Genomic DNA, 16,756 nt, shown 5'->3' with positions numbered 1-16,756 from the left:
TATGTGAATTACACATGCACTATTTGTGCAAGACTTGTTTCTTCTTTGCTAACATGTCATGAAATAGAGATTAGAAGACATTACTCTAGATAAAGAACATGTTTTATAAAAGGCACCTAATAAAGCAAGAGTCTACAAGAAGTAATTCTTGTGGCTCCCCAGTTTCTCATTATCTGTAGGATTATTACTACATGATTGTTCAAAACTACATTAGACAAAGATTCAGGTGGTTGGATTTCTATTGTTTTAGTTATGGAATTGGCTACCTCTCCTAATTTTGGGGAGATATTTCTGATCATGCATTCATTGACAATTACTGACACAGGAGAGAAAGTGTCTCCCTATGGAGGCAAACCCGGAGTCATGTATGCCTCTTGGAAGTTCTCATTTAAGGCCATTATGAAGGCTTAGTGGGGCAGACTAATAAGAGGCTTCTGATTTATTATGGATCCTAATAGGGACAGTTAAACATTCCAATAAGCACTGACCTCCAATTCAACAACATTCTAAGCATTCATATATCCATTGAAAATAATATTCAGGGCACCTGGGTGGCTCAGCAGCTGAGTGTCTCTTTGGCTTAGGTTGTGATCCTAGAGTCCTGGGATTGAGTCCCAAATTGGGCTCCCCATGGGGAGCCTGCTTCTCCTTGTGCCTATATCTCTGCCTCTCTCTCTCTGTCTCTCATGAATAAATAAATAAAATATTTTTTTTAAAAAAGAAAATAACATTCACTACAGACAAAAATGAAACCAGATGGAGCACTGATATTCCAGCCAAGGTCTGGTTATTAATAATCCATTATCTGGAATTTCCTGATTGGCCTTTTCAAACCAGATATCAGAAGAACTGGGAAAACATTCTGTGAGGTACTATATCTTCCTAGAAGGGTCTTTTCCACAACCTTGCCATGAGGAGTTAGGCCACTTGTATTTCCTTTGAGTGCAGGGTAACAGATCATAAGAGAAACTGGTTATAGGTAACCAATTGGAGTTTCTGGTGGTAGATCAAACAGAAAGTTTATCCCTGTTAGTAGTGGCCTGGGAGATACAGATTATGGCATTATTTTTCTATTCCAAAGCTAGAATAAAGGAAAGAAAGAAGAAAAGGAAGAGTTTTGTGTCAGTTAAAGTAGAAAGTCTCGATCCTTAGTTTTGGGAGGAAGCAGTCTACCTCAATGTCAGCTACTTTTCTTCCTCATCAATTTGATTCAGAGGTCACCAACATCGACCCAAGACCATATGTCAGGCACAGCTTTCTTCAGCTATGAGATAAGTCCTCAAGTCCCTGAAATCTGGCTGCCTTTTGGATATTGAAGAGGACCTGGTATAGTCCCTTCCAAGAAGATTCAGGGCAGTCTTTGTTCTCAGTGGTTCCAAATCAGAAGGGTAGGAGAAATTGGAAGTGTTAGTTTAAAAAGTCATAGGCAGATGTTTGAGGAAACTAGAATTCAGGATCCAGTCCAGTTCATAGGTGAATAACACAAGATCATTTAATAGGATTAAAATCTAGCATGAACTAAAGCGCAAACATAATTTTTCTCTTTACACTTTTACCCATTTTTTTTTAAACCAAAGATAATCACAAATGTATTTGCATTAAACTTTGCCTGATGATTCACATAAATGTAGCAAGAATAGTTATTGACGTGTAAAGTCTTTATAAGACTGCTTTGCTGGAACTTTTCATAAATCTCAGGATGAACTCTGAAAGCTTCTGAGACCAGAAAGCCAAGCACAATTGGTCATCAGATTTACCTGCAATACAATTTCAGTAAAAGCCTTGGTAATATTGCCAGTGTTTCTGACTGTGCCCTTTTACAAGGAAAGCAGATTATTATTGAATTTATTCAAATAACTATACTGCCATGAAAAGAATACTCAAAAGTATTCTGGAGGGATCAGGGAGAAAAAGTAAATGTTTTCATCTTTGTTTACAAGGTTATACTTTATCAAATTGCTGTAAGTCATAGATAGCTCCAGGAAAGGGTTTCCTTAAATCTGAAAAACAAAAACAAAAACAAAAACAAACACCCAAAACCAAAAAACGGACATCAAGGAACCTACAGTGTTTCAAACTAAAAGTAATAAAAAATGTAATCAGCCTCCTTAGTTAATTCACCCCCCTCTAATATTTTATATGCTTGAATCCACTTTTTCCACTAGTTCTGAAAATTCTTATCTTGTTCAGTTTTATCATAAGTTTTATGATATTAAAGTTATCAGAAACCTGAGGTTGCCAGAAGTCTTTTCCATGAATCTCCTTGAAGATGAATCACTGTTGCAGGAGCACGTTTGTAAAAGCATCAGATTAAAACAATAGCTATCAGTGAAAACACGTAAAGATGCTCATTAAAGATCTAATGAGAATTCATTATAATAGAATTGATAAAGAAATTTGGTTATTTCTATATCATGCAACACTTTAAGATAATAATGAGAATGATAACTGATAACATTATGCTGGGACATAACAGATTTCCATGAATGTCACACAAGAATTTCTAGAACATTTATAGTATATATCTACAGAAATACAATATAAATAAGACTTAGTAGTACTTCTTATTTGATAATGCTTCCTGTGTAATTTAATATAGCAAAGTATCCTAATTAGTTTAACATCCCCTTTTTATAAGGAAAGAGAATTAATTTTTTGAGATGTCCCAGGGACCCTTTGGAAATCTCAAAGCTAGTTCAAGGTCAAAGTACACTTCATTTAGAATTTTATTTTGGGGAAGTTTGTCAAAAATATCAAAAGCTTTTAAAATATTTGGTTAAATAGGATTAGAGGTCATTGTGATATGATATTTATTAACCATAGTGAAAGCTAAAGACTCCACAAGAAAATACAGAAGGTTAAATAGTTCTGAGTGGGCAGCCCTGGTGGTGCAGCTGTTTAGCGCCGCCTGCAGCCCGGGGTTAGATCCTGGGGACCCTGAATCGAGTCTCACGTCGGGCTCCCTGCATGGAGCCTGCTTCTCCCACCGCCTGTGCCTCTGCCTCTCTCTCTCTCTGTGTCTCTATGAATAAATAAATAAAATCTTAAATAAATAAATAAATAAATAAATAAATAAATAAATAAATAAATAGTTCTGAGCAAAATTTAGCTCTTTTAGTATCAAGAGTACTAGTTTTAAGTAATCAAACAGCTGATAAAGACAGAAAACAGGAATTTTTTTGATTAAAATACCACTTAAAAGCTAAAGAAAACTTTTTAATTTTTTCTTTTGATCAGATGAATAATCTAAAAAGACTCATTTCAGCAGATGAAAGAAAATTAAGATTTATTTTTACACTTGTACAGCATTGATATTAAGGCATATTAAAAAGCCTTTAAATTCATTTACCTTTAACATGCATAAAATTCCTTTCCCAAGATTCCTTTCCATAAACTTCCTATAAACTTCTTTATTACATTCAGATTTTGTCCTATTTTCTTTTTATTTTTAAACAACCAGGTTCATTGAGGACAAAATTACTTTCATTTCCCTCAGCAAAACTGTATCTCCATTTTTCATAACATTTTACTGAAAACACATCATACTTTACTTTCATCTGGATATAGTTTCCATATTATTTCTAATAGTCTTAATTACATTTATTAGAATTCTTTTTTAATTGAAGTATAATTAACATACAGTATTATATTAGTTTCAGATGTACAATATAATGATTGAATAATTCTATACATTTCTCAGTGCTCATCAAGATAAATGTACTCTTAATTTCCTTTATCTGTCACCCATCCCCTCCACCCACCTTCCCCCTGGCAATCACTAGTTTGTTCTCTGTATTTAAAAGTCTGTTTTTTTTTTATCTCTTTTTTTTTTTCTCTCTTTGTTAATTTGAGTGAAATCATGGTATTTGTCTTTCTCTGACTATTTCACTTAGTATTATACCCTTCTAGGTGTGTCTGTGTTGTTGCAAATGGAAGTTTTCATTCTTCTTTATGGCTGAGTGGTATTCCATTGCATGTATATACCACTTCTTTATCAATTCATCTTTCAGGGGACACTTGGGTTGCTTCCATATTTTGTAAACAATGTTACAATACACATAGGGGTACATTTATCTTTTTGAATTATTGTTTTCATTTTCTATGAGTGAATTGGATATGTCATAACTGAGGAACTTTCATATTGTTTTCTTCAGTGGCTACACCAATTTGCATTTCCACCAACAGTACATGAAAGTCCTTTTTACTCCACACCTTCACCATTACTTGTTATTTCTTATGTTTTTCATTTTAGCTATTCTGACAAGTATAAAGTTATATCTCATTTGATTTTAATGTGCATTTTCCTTATTCATGATGTTGAACATATCACCTCATATGTCTATTGGCCATTTTTCCAAAGAAATCTGTATATCTGCTTTTAAAAAATGGCTATTTGGATCCTCTGTCCATTTTTAAAAATTGAATTATTTGTTCTGGTATTTTGGTATTGAGTTGTATAAGCTATTTATATGTTTTAGATATTAACCCCTTACATGTTATATCATTTGCAAATATCTTCTCCCACTCAGTAGGTTGCCTTTTTGTTCTCTTGATGGTTTTCTTAGCTGTGCAAAAGCTTTTTTTTTTTTTAAGATTTTATGTTTTTATTCATGAGAGACACAGAGAGAGGCAGAGGGAGAAGCAGGCTCCATGCAGGAAGCCTGACGTGGGACTCCGGGATCACGCCCTGAGCCAAAAGCAGACATTCAACCGCTGAGCCACCAGGCATCCCTCAAAAGCTTTTTATTTTGCTGTTGTCCAAATAATTTACTTATTTTTCCTTGCCTGAAAAGACATATTTAGAAAAATATTCCTATGGCTGGTGTCAAAGAAATTACTGCCTATGTTTTCTTGGGGTTTTATGGTTTCAGGTTCCATTTAGGTCTTTAATCTGCTTTGAGGTTTTGGGGTGTGTGTGTGTCTGTCTGTTTCTGTGTGTGTGTAGTATAAGAAAGTAGTCTGGTTTCATTCTTTCGCATAGCTGTTTAGTTTTTCCAGCATTATTTGTTGCAGAGACTGTTTTTTTTTTTTTTTCCATCATGTATTCTTGCCTCCTTTAGAGGCAAGATTAATTGATTATATAGATGATAAATTAATAGATGATATAAGTGTGGATTTATTTCTGGACTCTATTCTGTTCTGTTGACCTATGTGTCTATTTTTGTGTCCAGTACCATACTGTTTTGATTGCTAAAGTTTTGTAGTATGATTTGAAATCTGGCAGTATGATCCCTTCAGCTTTGTTCTTTTTCAATATTGCTTTGGTTATTTAGAGTCTTTTGTGGTTCCTTACAAATTTTAGGATAACGTGTTCTAGTTCTGTGAAATAGACTGTTGGTATTTTTATAGGGATTGCATTTAACCTGTAGGTTGGTTTGTGTGGAAGGAAATTTTAACAATATTAGTTCTTCCAATATAAGAACATGGAGTATCTCTCCATTTGTTTGTGTTATCTTCAATTCCTTTCATCGGTGTTTTATAGTTTCCAGAGCACAGGTCCTTCAGATCTTTCATTAAGTTTATTCCTAGGCATGTCATTATTTTTTAGTGTAGTTACTAATGGGATTTTTTTCTGCTACTTCATTATTAGTGTATAGATATGGACCAGATATCTGTATATATTTTTTGTGTCCTATGACTTTACTGAATTAATTTATCAGTTCTATAGTTTTTGGTGGAGACTTTAGGGTTTTGCATATGTAATATTATTATGCCATCTGCAAACTGTGACAGTTTAACTTTTTCTTTACCAGTATATATGCCTTTTATTTCTTTTTCTTGTCTTATTGCTGTATGCAGGAATTCCAGTACCAGTTGAATAAAAGTGGTGAGAGTGGACATGTTTGTCTTGCTCCTGATCTTAGAGGAAAAACTCTCATTTTTTCCCCATTGAGTATGATCTCAAGTATGGGTTTTTCATATAAGGTTTTTATTATGTTGAGGTATATTATCTCTAAACCTACTTTGTTGAGGGTTTTATTATGCATGGATGTTTGTCCAATGCTTTTTCTGCATTTATTGAAATGACCATATAGTTTTTATACTTTCTCTTGTCAATGTGATACATCACATTGACTGATTTGGAAATAGTAAGCTACCCTTGCATCCCAGGAATAAATCCCACTTGATTGTATTGAATGATTTTTTAATGTATTGTTTGATTATGTTTGCTAATATTTTCTTAGGATTTTTACATCCATGTTCATCAGAGATATTAGTCTGTAGTTCTCTCTATCTTTCTCTTATTTTATTTCATTTTTTGTAGTGTTTTTATCTGGTTTGGTATCAGGATAATGCTGACTTCATATAATGAATTTGGAAACTTTATTTTCTTCTTTTTTTGGGAATAATTTGAGAAGAATAGATATTAACTCTTCTTTTTTTTAAGATTTTATTTATTTATTAGACACACAGAGAGAGAGAGAGAGAGAGAGAAGCAGAGACACAGGCAGAGGGAGAAGCAGGCTCCATGCAGGAAGCCCAACGTGGGACTCGATCCCGGGTCTCCAGGATCGCACCCTGGACTGAAGGCAAGGCTAAACTGCTAAGCCACTGGGGCTGCCCAGATATTAACTCTTCTTAAATGTTTGGTGTAATGAACCTGTGAAGCCATCTAGTCCTGGACTTTTCTTTGTTGGGAGATTTTGATTACTAATTCAATTTCATTGCTAGTTATTTGTCTGTTCATATTTTCACCTTTATCATTCTCTTCTTTATACCAGCTTTGCTTTTCTTTTTCTAGCTTGTTTAGGTATCAATTAGGTTGTTTATTTGATTTCTCTTACCTCTTGAGGTAGGTCTGTGCTGCTGTAAACAACCCTCTTAGAACAGCTTTTTGATGCATCCCATAGATGTTGAAGCATTGTGCTTTCATTTCTATTTGTCTGCATATATTTTTTAAATTTCTTTTTTGATTTTTTTTTTGGTCCATTCATTGTTTAGTAGTATGTTATTTGGCCTCCATGTATTTGTGTTCTTTTAAGAATTTTTATTGTGGGATCCCTGGGTGGCGCAGCAGGTTTGGCTCCTGCCTTTGGCCCAGGGCGCGATCCTGGAGACCCAGGATTGAATCCCACGTCGGACTCCCGGTGCATGGAGCCTGCTTCTCCCTCTGCCTGTGTCTCTGCCTCTCTCTCTCTCTCTCTGTGACTATCATAAATAAATAAAAAATTTAAAAAAAAAAAAAAGAATTTTTATTGTGATTGATTTCTAATTTCATACCATTGTGGTTGGAAAAGATGCATGACAGGATTTCAGTCTTTTTTAATTTATTGAGACTTATTTTGTACCTAATATGCGATTTTTTTCTGGAGAATTTTTCATGTGCACTTGAAAAGAGTGTGTATGCTCCTGTTTTAGCGTGGAGTGCTCTGCATATATCTTAAGTTCATTTGGTCCAATGTGTCATTTAAAGTCACTGTTGCCTTGTTGATTTTCTGTCTGATCTATCATTGATGTAAGTGAGATGTTACAGTCCCCTACTATTATTGTTTTACTCTCAATTTCTTCTTTATGTTTGTTAATGGTTGCTTTATGTATTTAGGTGCTGTGATGTTGAATACTTAAATATTTACAATTGTTACATCCTCTTATCAGATTTTTCCTTTTATTATTATGTGGTATCCTGTGTCTTATTACAGTCTTTGTTTTAAAGTCTATTTTGTCTGATAAATGTATTGCTACTCCAGGTTTCTTTTCACTCTCATTTTCATGGATAAATGTTTTTCCGACCCTTCACTTCACTTCAAAACTATGTGTTTTTAGGTCTGGATGAGACTTTTGTAGGTAGCATAGAGAGCGGACCTTTTTTTTTTTTTTTTTTTTTAGATTATTTATTTATTCATGAGAGACAGAGAGAGAGGCAGAGACATAGGCAGAGGGAGAAGCAGGCTCCATGCAGGGAGCCCGATGTGGGACTCGATCCCGAGACTCCAGGATCACACCCCGAGCCGAAGGCAGGCGTTAAACCACTGAGCCACCCAGGGATCCCCTTTTTTTTAAATCCATTCTGTCACCCTATGTCTTTGGATTGGAGCATTTAGTCCATTTATATTTAAAGTAATTATTGATACATATGTACTTATTGCCATTGCATTACTTGTTTTACAGTATTGTAGTTTTCCATTCCTTTATCTTCTCTTGCTGTCTTTACTTGTGGGTTGATGGCTTTCTTTAGTGATATTCTCAGATTACTTTCTCTTTATTTTTTGTGTATCTATGAAATATTTTTTATTTGTGGTTATAATTAAGTTCATATATAACATTTTATGTATATAGTAGTATATATTAAATGGACAGTTGCTTATGTTTGAATCCATTCTAAAAATACTAAATTTTTACTCCCCCATCACACATTTTATGTATATGATGTTGTACTTTATATCTTTTTTAGTTTGTTAATTTCTCGAGTGATTTTTAATCAATTTTATAATTGATTTTACTGCTTTTGTGCTTTAACCTCCATAGTGGTTTTATAAATAATTAATTATTTTTATTATGTTTGATTTACCTATGAATTTTTTTCCTTTCATAATTCTCTTACTCCTGAACATGGCCTTTTATTTCCATTCAAAGAATTTCCTTTAATGTTTCTTGTAAGGCTAGTTTAATTCTGATGAATTCCTTTAACTTGTGTGTGTGTGTGTGTGTGTGAGAGAGAGAGAGAGAGAGAGAGAAAGAGAGAACAATTTATTACCTCTCCTCCTATTCTGAATGATAACCTTGCTGGGTAGAATTTTCTTGGTTGAAGGTTCTTACTTTTCAGTACTTTGAATATACCATGCCACTGTCTTCTGGCTTATCAAGTTTCTGGTAAAAAGTCAGCTGATAGCTTTATGGGGTTTCTCTTATATGTAGCTTTTTTCTTTTCCCTTGCAACTTTTAAAATTCTCTCTTTATCACTACTTTTGCCATTTTAATTATTATGTGTCTCATGTGTCTTAATTATCAAGGTCTTACCAACCAAGATCTTTCTGTTGGTGGGGAATAGAAAGATGGAGTAGCATACTTATATCATACAAGAGTTGATTCTGTTGAGGATTCTCTTTGCCTCCTGGATCCAGATGTCTGTTTTCTTCCCCAAATTAGGGAAATTTTGAGCTATTATTTCTTCAAATGTATTTTCTGCTTCCTTTCTCTCTTTCCTTCTGGGACCATTGTAATGCAAGTTATATTATGCTTGATAATGTCACTGAGTTCCTTTAACCTATTTTCATTTTTTATTACATTTTTCTTTTGTTGTTCATCATGGTTGCATTGCATTACTTTGTCTTTTAGGTCATATACCCCCTTTTTTGGCCCTCTAATCTGCTATTGATTTCTCCTGGTTTATTTTTAATTTCTCTTATTGAATATTGAATTATTCATTTCTGATTGGTTCTTTTAAATATCTTTTTTTAATCTTTTTTTGAAGGTCTGACTGAGATCCTCCACTGTTCTCAATTCCAATAAGTATCTTTAAAACCATTACTTTGAATTCTTTTGCAGGTGTATTGTTTATCTCCATTTCATTTAGCTCTTTGGCTCTCGTTTGGCCCTATTCTTTCCTTTGGGACATATCCTTCTGTCTCCTCAATTTGTCTGATTATCTGTGTTTGTTTTATGTATCAGGAAAGTCAGCTACATCTCTTGCTCTTGAAAGTAGTGACCTTATGAAGAAGAGATCTGCTGGTGCCTTGTAGAGTAATGTTCCCTGTTCACCACAACGGGCACCTCAAGGGTGTCCCCTCCATGTGTTGTGTGCACCCTGCTATTGTAGCCAAGCCTTATTTGCCTTCAAATAAGTTGGCTTCAATAAGTTTGGCTTCAAATACAGTTGGCTGTATTGGCCTACTTTGCCTGTTGAGGATGCACTGTGCAGGGTTCAGTTCCTGTGCTGTAAAGAAGCCTGTACGACACTCTCATAGGCTTGTAGTTGGGTGGTATCAGTAGTCAGACCAAATGCCCGATGTCAGCTTGTCTACCAGAGATGAAGATACTGAACAACAGTGTGCTCTCCTTGCCTCGTCTTTTAAGAGACTTTTGTTGGTGGGTAAGGCCGGGAGTCAGATCAGATGACTGCCTTGAGTTCATTTGCTGAGGCTACAGTCATACCAATGTGTGTGGTTATCCTTTCCTCTTCCCAGGGCAAGAGTCATTTTAGAATGGTGCTGGTCCTTGCCATAGCTGCTTGCAGGATGTGTCAGGGTAGGAACTGCTTTGAAGGGATGTGTGTTCAATGGGGTGGATCTACAGGAGAACACTGGGGAGGAGTACACATTGGCAACTGTAAAGGTAGAGGGCATGCTGGTTCCTGAAAGTGTTGGGCTATTAGGCAGCACTGGGGGTGGGACTAGATAAATGTTACCCACCAGCTTTTTTTTTAATATTTTATTTTATTTACTTATTTGAGAGGGAGAGCACACAAGCAAGAAGAGAAGGAGAAAAATAAGCAGACTCTGCACTGAGCAGGGAGCCCAGTGTGGGGCTAGATCCCAGGATGCTGAAATCATGAAGTGAGCTGAAGTCAGACACTAAACTGACTGAGCCACCCAGGTGGCCTCCATCAGCCCTTTGTTCTTGGAGAAGTTTCCTAAAGATCCTTGCTCCTCAATACACATTCTGAGATTAGTAAATAAATCTCCTTCACCTGTATCCTAAGTGCTTTCCAAACTGTTCTATGCTAGAACTCAGTGGGGTTGTTTGTTATGCTGAGTCTTTAAGACCAATGACTCAGTTTCCTATAGCCCTTTAACTCTCACAGAGCTAAGCCCACTGATTTTTAAAGTACCCAGAGTTAAGCCTCAGTGATTGTAAAATTTCATAAAGTTAAGTTCCACTGATTTGTTATAGGGACTAGTCTTGTCAGTTCAGGTTGTCCATGCCTATGGTTCCTGGGGTGAGGTTTGCTTTTCTCTCTGCTCTGTGCTTGTGTTATCCCTCCTGTTTGTGGTTAATCTTTCCAGGAGTGTTGTTCCCAATCACTTCTGTGTCTCTCCTAACCCTTTCTGATACAGCCTCTTCTCTACAATTAACTGTGGAAAGTCTGTTCTGTCAGTCTTTGGTTTCTTTTCTTAGTTGCATTGATGCCACTGTTATCTGGGTGTGTCTGTGAGGAGGGTGAGTTTACCCTCCTACCCTGCCATCTTCCTCTTCCCAATCCCATTTATTAGAATTTTTACCTTGAAAAAAAAAAAAAAAAAAAAAGAATTTTTTACCTTGATTTCTAATGAAAATAACTAAACTATCTGTTGCACCAGCATTCTTTAGATTGGCAAATTTCATATTTTTTTTTCCATTTTTCATTGTAGTTTTAAGGCATCCAAGTATCTTTTAGTTTCTTTGTAATAAGAAATCCAAAGTAGATACACCAATGTTCAGTAATTAATATTTCATTATTTTATCTTATTTGGAAATAATCTAGAAACAATGACTATGCAGCATTTAATTCATTTAGTAAAGTAAATGGTTTTTAAGTTACCAAAAATATTTGGGGAAACTAATTAAATAGACATAACTATTATTGAAAAGTTTATTTATAAATTTTTATATTACATCTGTTTAATTCACTTGTGCTAGTGAATTATGTCTAGATTAGTCATGAGAATTTCATGAGATGCCAAACAACTAACCATCATCTTAAGTTATCTTCTTTGGCTGACAAATTTTATAAGAGATGACATGAGCTCATTTGACCTTTAATAAGCCTAGGTGGAATAAAAGTATTATATTTAATGCCAATAACTCTAAAGGCATGCCTGTTTTAATTAAACCAACAAACTTAAACCAGCTTTAATACCAAATATTTTCCCAGATCATGGAAGCCTGAAATTCAGTTGGATTAAATTTCTATTATATTTTTGTTAGTTTAATTTATATAAGCATTTTTCTTTAAGCCAATTAAATAGGGCAGCCCGGGCCGGGGGTGGCGGGGGGCAGGCTCAGAGGTTTAGCACCACCTTCAGCCCAGGGCATGATCCTGGAGACCTGAGATCAAGTCCCGCGTGGGGCTCCCTGCATGGAGCCTGCTTCTCTCTCTGTTTGTCTCTTTTTTTTTTTTTCCTTAAAAAAAAAAAAAGAATTAAAAAATAGTTTAAGAAAAGCCAATTAAATAGAACTCTTTTAAAAATTAATTTTGACAATACCAACCAGAAGTAGAAAATATCACATATCTACAAAACACACACAGAAACATACACACAGATGCAGAGATCTTATAGCTTCCATTTTAAATTACTGTAGTGAATTATGTATAATACACAACTCACTAGTTATTAAAGAAGCTGAATCTATTCAAATAACATTTTCTTCTTTATTCCTGTCTCTGATAAGAATTACCTCCCTGCAGTTTGCATATCAAAGAGATGGTCTGGATAAGAGTTCTGGAGAAGGACCCCAGGTAGAATTTCACGTTTTAAAGGCACAGGGGGAAAAAAATCTAGTTTCTCCAAGATTTGGGTTCCCTAAGGACAATATTTATAAGCCTTTTAAGAGGAGTTGGGGAGGTTTGGGGATTGATCAGAAGAATTGGTGGACTTTGAGTAGTTTCTGGAGCCACAACTCTGGTCATGAAAACACTTCATTTGGAAAACAAAGACAGCTATTTTTAATTCCTCAAAAAGCTGGGTTGCCCTCTAACTAATTATCAAAGTACTGACACACTCCTTCACTTATGTTAGAATATTTTTCTTTCCTTCTGGGTACATTCAGTTTAGGGGAGAAGGCCTAAAAATACTCCTATCAGGCTCCGAATTTCATATTGTAATTTGGCCAAATTTCAGATTATTATATTACTAAATCCTTTTAAAATGTCTTAAAAGGTTTTAGTCGGGAGAACCTGTTAATATTTTTGGCAGCCCTAAACAACACAATGTACTCAAGAGACATCCTCAAGAAGGTGCAAAAGTTTAACTTCATGAGATCTAGAGTCATTCCCAAAGATAGCCAAAAGATAGAATCAATAATATGCATGTTCCATGCAGAGAGAAAGCCAAGCCAAATTCATAAAATGCAGCAAATAAAAAGGCAATAGCTATCCCTGAGAGAAAAAGGATCAGTAACCAATTGGTCTGGATTTGGAAAGAAAGAGACAATGTGAAATTTTATTTCCCTCTCTTGACTGGGCTCAGGAGATAATCTATTTACTAAAACTACGGAGGATCCTACCAGGGTTAAAAAATTCTCTAAGTATGGCCTTTAGTTTGGCCTATGACCAAGGAGGAAAGATACTTGAGGATTGCCTGAAGCCTCAGGTTGACTTACTTTAAAAGGTAACTGTTTAATAGTCTCTTCAGAGTTGAAAGGCAATTCAGACTAAGGGTTACTAGAATGAGTATTCAAATCAAGGACAGAGGAGAAAAGTAGGAGTTATACAAGTCTTATACATCAATCTAAAAGTCTTTAGTTTTAGATACCTTTTATCTCTAATTTTTCAGTAGCCTTTTGCACAAAATCTTTCAATGAAACCATTTTGGAATTTTGAAATCTTTTTGAGGCCTCTGTATGCCAGTTAAATAGGTATCCCATTCTGGTATTTGTTTGCTTGCTTGCTTGCTTTAATTTTGAAGCTGAAGCTTTATAAGTTAGTCTTGAGGAAAACAAGGTTTGGAGATAGCAAGTTCCCCAAATTTTCTTTAGCCAAGTTGGCCCATTTATTATAAATGTGCATGAGGAGGTACCATAGTTTTCAAACATAAATCTGACCAGAGTCTCTGAAGTGGGGTTCTACCAAAATAAGTTAGAGGTTTGGGATCCCACTACTCAAAATGGAAGGTTCTGAAAAACAAATGAATACTTACTAGAAAGAACTAAGACTTCACAAAAACAGAAAGGACAGTTTTTAAACAGATCCTGAATAAAGACAGGAGAATTCAAAAATGCAAAGAGATTGGACTCAAATCCAGGACAAATTTTACCTCAAACTCCAGGGTCAGTGATAAAGCAGTGAGTTCACTAGGCTCAGTGAGTACTGGCACCTATTCATTCACCAGCCTCAAGGTTGTTAGGGGTCTTCTCTGTATCCTGATTCTCTGACACCTAGTGTTACTTGACTTGAAAAGTAAAATAGCCAAATATCTTACCAGCAAAATAGGCTTTTTCAGGAATAGCAGAGAAATTGAATTTATGACATTCAAGCTATGACAAACCATAGGCAAGTCCAAAGATTAACTAGGAATGTTAATTTATAGATAAAAAGAAGTTGGGAGGGACTGTTTTGAACAGAAGTCCATTAAAGGAAATAAGAGAACCCAGAGTAGTGACAGGTTCTCATTGGCTGAGTTGTATCTTTTTATTGGCTGAGCTTGTTGTTGGACATGGAAAAACTCTTCCTGCTGGAGGAGTAAAGTAGGCTTCTACCTGTTGGGAACGCAAGGTACTATCTCTTCTGTTTGAGGTCTGCAACTGACGATGAGTTGCTAGGGAATAAGAGCTTCCTCTCTGGTCTCTTGACACCCTGTTTTAAATTTGATTTCCTTCATCCACTTTCACAGGAGAGGTGGAAGTTCATGAAGAGTAATATATTAATATTGTACGTAGGTCATGTCACACACATTGGCACTGCCACACTCAATTTCAAATACTCTTTTTTTAACTTCAAATATTCTTAATTTTATATTTGGTTTGTATCTGAAGACTAGAAAAACAAGCAATCTTCACTATTAACATACTATTGTTTACAGGGTTGCTGTAATAGAGATTTACTACTGGAGGCTCTTTTTTTTCTTTTCTTTCTTTCTTTCTTTCTTTCTTTCTTTCTTTCTTTCTTTCTTTCTTTCTTTTTTTTTTTTAAACAAAAGCATTCCAAGTCACCTAGGAAGAAAGGCACAAATAAAAGGAAAGTGATTATGCAAATATATGCTTATTTGCCCCCATTCTGTTTCTCAGCCTCAGGCAGAAAATGGACAGATGTAAAACATTTGGAAGTTTTCTGTAAATTTTATTTTCTCTTTTCTGACAATTGCTCTATTACTGCGTCTTCAGACACACTGACTTCTTTGGTTTTCCTTAAACACACAAAACTCATTAATGCCTCAGATACTCTCTTCTTCCTCTTCTTTCTCTCTGGTTAAAATACTTTACCCACAGATATCAGCATTGCATCCTCCCTTATTCAGTCAAATCTCTGCTCAGTTTATTTTATCAGTGAGCCTATACTACAGTTTAGATGTAGATGGGCAGAAAATAGATATCAGTGCTTCTAGGGTTGAAAATCAAAAGACAAGTGATAAAAGTTACCAATGATACTTTATACAAAAGGAGAAGTTTCAAGGGAAACAATCTGAATTGGGACAAAATGAATTTTAAGATAGCCCTCTGAACAGTAGGAAATGTAGGTATGTAGCATAAGAGGTCAGGATGGGAGATGTAAATATGGAATTTGTCACTGAGCAGAAGTGAGTTAAAACTATTTAGTTATTAGCAGAGAGTAAAAGAATTATAGGAACCCAAAACAAAACTGCAGAAAAATATCTAATGGATGAAATTTGATAGAATGAAGAACAACAGAAGAGAAAAACAAGCCAACATGCAGAGAAGGAACATTGAGATTCTTGAGACACAATTAGAGAATGTAGCTAGGAAAGATATCAGGAAGAGTTTTAAGAAGAACATAAAAGTCAACTGTGTCAAATAATGGCTAATAACAAGTTTTTAGGTTTGTAAATTTGTGAAGTCATTGGGAGAGAGTGAATTTATCTGTTGACAGTAAAGGTGATCGGATGACTATGTTGGAAAAAGTTGCTATTTCTGGAACAGTCTTGGCAGGAAGAAAGCTACAAGTAAGGTTGGCTATTACAAATTTGGAGTAAACTCATACAGGCAAGGAATATACTTTTCTGTTGCAACATCCAAATGAGGGAAAAAAATATTTTCATTACAAGAATGGAAGTTGATGTGAAAAATTCAAAAGGACTAGAAGGCAAAAAATCAATAATTTATATAATATTTTTAAAACAACATAATTCAAAAAAATAAAATATAATTCTTTAGAGAGTAAAAGAATTCAGAAAATTTTTGTTCTGTTTTGTACTTAAAACTGTATTCCCAGAATTGAGGACCATGTAAGTCACAGACTGTTTATGGAGTCTACAGTGCTGGGAGCACTGGGTTGGGTTTATATTAAGCATTTTAGTATAAAAAATGTTGTAACTTTTAATATGGATGGCATTTATTGGAATATTTATTGTGATTGTGTAGCTAATGGTGTCCTTTTCCAGTGTTTTTAGTATCTATCTAAATATCTCAGGGTAATTCATTTATTATTGTATTATCTGAATCTACGTGGGATGGAGTCTGTGTAGTGACTATATAACAAAACAATCTGTTCACCAATATTCAAATTCTTACTATAGTCCTATGATTAATAATAATAGTTATTATATACAAATATTTATCTGGTGCTTTATTACATGCCAGGCACTTTTAAAGTTTTATCTGCATTATTTCATTAGTTCATCAAATATATTTGATATATTCAAAACAACCTATGTATCCTCAGCTTAGAAGTCAGAAAATAGGCATAGATAAAATAAAGGCAATCAGTTAGGAAATGGGTGAGCACAAATGAGGTATCACATTTGAAATATAAGATTTGAGACACACAGACATTACATACACTACCACACCTTGCCGCTGGTATTGATTTTGGTTTGTCTGAACAATAAATACACCTTTAGTTTGGTGAGAAACTCTTTCATTATCGAGTTCTACAAGTTATTGAAAAAAAATATTTGTACAGCAATCAGTTTGGTTCTAATTTTATCTTTTTCCTGTAGTGTCT

Source organism: Canis lupus, chromosome 4 (genome assembly GCF_011100685.1).
Source record: "Canis lupus familiaris isolate Mischka breed German Shepherd chromosome 4, alternate assembly UU_Cfam_GSD_1.0, whole genome shotgun sequence".
In the NCBI taxonomy this organism is placed as follows: domain Eukaryota; kingdom Metazoa; phylum Chordata; class Mammalia; order Carnivora; family Canidae; genus Canis; species Canis lupus.
Note: the sequence above shows the minus strand (reverse complement) of the source record.